A 3,953-nucleotide genomic window follows, 5' to 3' on the forward strand; every position below is an offset into this window, starting at 1 on the left:
TCAATCAATATGATATGATAGTCCAAAAACCTCAAATTAACAATTTGATTCGTTTTATTGTGAAATGATGAGGGAATGTCATTGAGGATGTACATCATAAATTCTTGAGTTATCGTACACGTACGTCAGGATGTCTATAATGATATTCACTCCATCACATAGAGGGAGATCCAATTTAAATAAAATATAATTTATTTGATGTGGACCCCCTCCATATGAGAGGGTGAACATCGTTATAGACATTGTATTATGTACAAGTAGTATATTCATAAATTCTTAAAAAGAACAAGACATGGTCATTATTGGGGGGGGGGGGGGTAAAAAGAAATCCTACTATTCGTACACTTACAATATATAAAATTGATAAAAAAATCTTAAATTAAATAACATTATATTCATCTTGATTAGATTGACCTTTCAGAATAAAATATCAATCAATATGATATGATAGTCCAAAAACCTCAAATTAACAATTTGATTCTTTTTACTGTGAAATGATGAGGGAATGGCATTGAGGATGTACATCATAAATTCTTGAGTTATGGTAAACGTACGTCAGGGTGTCTATAATGATAAAAGGAGACCCGTTTTAAATAAAATATAATTTATTTGATGTGGACCTCCCTACATATGAGAGGGTGAATATCGTTATGGACATTGTATCATGTACAAGTAGCATATTTATAAATTCTTAGAAAGAACAAGGCACGACCATTATTAGGGTAAGTCAAAGTTATTAACTAATTTTAATCACATATTTTATAATATTCGTAACTTTTCAATCACACTTTTCATCAATCCTATTTAAAATTAATTAAAAATTTAGTTTTAATTTCCATCAAATAGGAACGCTATGACATAAGCGGGACAATGCATGATGTCCTTTACTCTTTTGTCAATTGTCATCTTCAGATTTCCCATAGCTGCGAATAAGTCAACTTTAGAATTAAATGAAAGTCATGTAAAAACTGCCTTTATTAAGGCAAGAAAAATCATGATATTCCAGAACCTTGTCCCTTGAAAGGTGCCAACCACTTTATGCATTTGTCAAAAGTATACATGCTTTTGTCATTAAATAATATGAGCTTTTGTTTGCATTAACAAAGACACTATTTTTTATTTATAAGTTATTCTTTCTAGATATTTAAAATATATTAATTTTCAAAGCAGCGAAATGGTTCAACGCGCTATAAAGTATCCATCATAATTTATATAATGAGGTACGAGAGGAAAATGTATTTCATTAAGGGTCCATTTGATAGTATTAAATTTCACTAAAAATTTTACATTTGATGAATTCGTTTTCTACTTTAAAGGTTTGTTTAATTGCAAAGATAGAATTTGGGTGGAAAGAAAACAAATTCCAGGGAATTAAATTGTTTATAAATTATTTTTTTGGGAATTGTAAATTATTGTCTTTGATTGATATAATTATTGTGAAAGTATTTTTTGGTGTTCGTTTGGTTTTGTTTTACGTGAAAATTGTCAACTAAAGGGATATAATTAACTGGTATTGGGGATAAAATTTATTTCCATTGCAAAAAAAAAATTAAAAAATCAAGAAAATCTTCTATTTTTTAGTGTTTCGTTTGGTTTTATTTTACATGGAAATTGTCAATTAAAGGGATATAATTTTTTACAATAATTCTTAGAATTTATTTCCATTGCAAAAATAAAAAATCGCTACAATAACCCCAAAAATGAATTCGAATTCAAAAAGAAGAAGGAAAATGCTGATGTGGCCGCCAAAAGTGGAAAACGAATTTCCATTTTCCCTAGAAAATAAAGGGCTATCAAATAACCACTAAGTGGAAATATAGTTTGAATTACAAAGTACAAAGACTTAAAGCATGTGTTTTGGCCAATTGAGTGGAAATCGAATTTCTATGATTTTGGTGATTTTTTTTCTTTTCCAACTTACATGGAATTAATTTGTCTTTTCCACCTTTACAATCAATTGGACCCTAATTTAAAAATGAATAATTTTACATATGTATTTATAATTTATCAAGTGATAACATGATAAGAGTATAATCTATTGGTTACTATTTAAAAAGAGTATTGTTATTTAATTTTATCGGAATTATAAACTCAGTTTGTGTGGTGCGACTGTGACATTAAATGATAAGTACAATTAAAAGAGACATTTAATTTCACATTTTATTTAATCTATCATCTAATATCACATAAACTAAGGTTATAATTGTAGTGAGACTAAATAACATTATTTGTTAAAAAAAAAATATTAATATGCTCATTTTTAATTACATCTTAGCCCATATTTGACAACCATTTATTTTATTTTTTTTGTGAAAAAATTGAGTTTTGGAATAGTGATTTTTTGGAAATTGCGTGATTACATAGTAAGAAAAAGTTTTGATTTTATTGTTTATAAGTAAAATATTTTATTGTGAAAATGTTTGATTGAAAATGAATTTGAGAAGAAAAACTCATTTTAAAATAATCTCTCAATAAATTCTCTTCTTAACTTTTTAAAATAAAGAGCACATTTGACTACTCAAAAATGTATTGGTAATTTATAAAGATTGCATTTATCAAGCCATACATTACAATATTATTTTCAAAAAATTATTCAAATCACATTTGTCATTGTTGGGATTGATTATTAGTAACTTTTTAGGAACTTTGTAGGAAGAATGGTCGCATGATCATAATCGTGTGAAAAGTAATTAGTATTTTTGAATGTGAAGTTAAAATTAAATTATAGAATAACTTTTAAGCTGCGAATAATATGAGACGGACACAAATTTGAATTTATTGAACATTGAAATATAAAAAAAAATGTTCAATAAAATATAAAGAGAAAACAGTAAATATTTCATGAAAAAAGCAAAATAAATAGTCAAAAGAGTAATACCAGACTATATAGCCCACTGGTGTTAGAACACCAGTTTATTTGGCCATACTTTTTATTTTTATTTTATTGTGTAACGATTTAACCTTTGGGAACTGTTATTCTTTTTTGAGAGAACATTTGTCCTTTCACTCCTCATGACTTTCTGTCATGTCTATCAGAATTCAAATCCAATACTTTTATGTTTCGAGAGATTTAAGCTGAATTCTGGAAGATATTCTAACAAACGAAAAATCATAAACAGTTTTTGTAAGAAGCAAATTACTAGCTAGTTAGTTTGGCTAAATGTAATCATGTGATTTTAATAGTGGAATTGAATTATTGAATTGATAATCCAACTCAGAATGGATGGATGGCTTGCACATTATTGTTATTTGTTGACTTAGTGATCATCAACCATAAATGGTTCAATACAGAGTTCATATGGTAGTTTACTACTTTAGTTGCACATCAGCACATGCATAAATATTGCATCATTGTTTACTTGGTATTTTCCTCCTTGTTTTCACCTTATTTTTGACATTCTCTTGAACGAAATTTTTCTTTCCATCCACACGTTCTTCATTTGAACTTTAAAAAGTTTGAACGTATTCCATAATGAAAAGTTGATGGCTTTTTCTTTTCGGGGAATTGGCGCAAATGGCCCCTAACCTATGGGGACTTGCAAAATATGATACAATATTTTTAAGTGATATTGAGGATTTGTTGGTAGGATGAGTTTAATTTTCTTTTCGCCTTTATATTTGTTAATTTTTTTCTGACCTATTTTTTATTTATTTATATAACTAAAGTAAGGGTATTCTAGTCTTTATATAAAAAGTTTGGCCTTTTTAGGGACCATTTACGCAGCAACACCAATGGTGAGGGACCATTTACACTACGGCACCTTTTGATAGGTATGGAATTCCAAGAAAAATGGAATTGAAATTCCATCTTTCCAAATTTTTTTGTTTTTATGTTTCAGTAGCAAAATTTAGAATGGAATTGATTTTCAACTTGGCTTGCCACATCGTGGAATTTCAATTCCCACCAAATATGGAATTCCAAGAAAAATGGAATTGAAATTCCATCTTTCCAA

Source organism: Olea europaea, unplaced genomic scaffold, assembly GCF_002742605.1.
Source record: "Olea europaea var. sylvestris unplaced genomic scaffold, O_europaea_v1 scaffold456, whole genome shotgun sequence".
NCBI lineage: Eukaryota > Viridiplantae > Streptophyta > Magnoliopsida > Lamiales > Oleaceae > Olea > Olea europaea.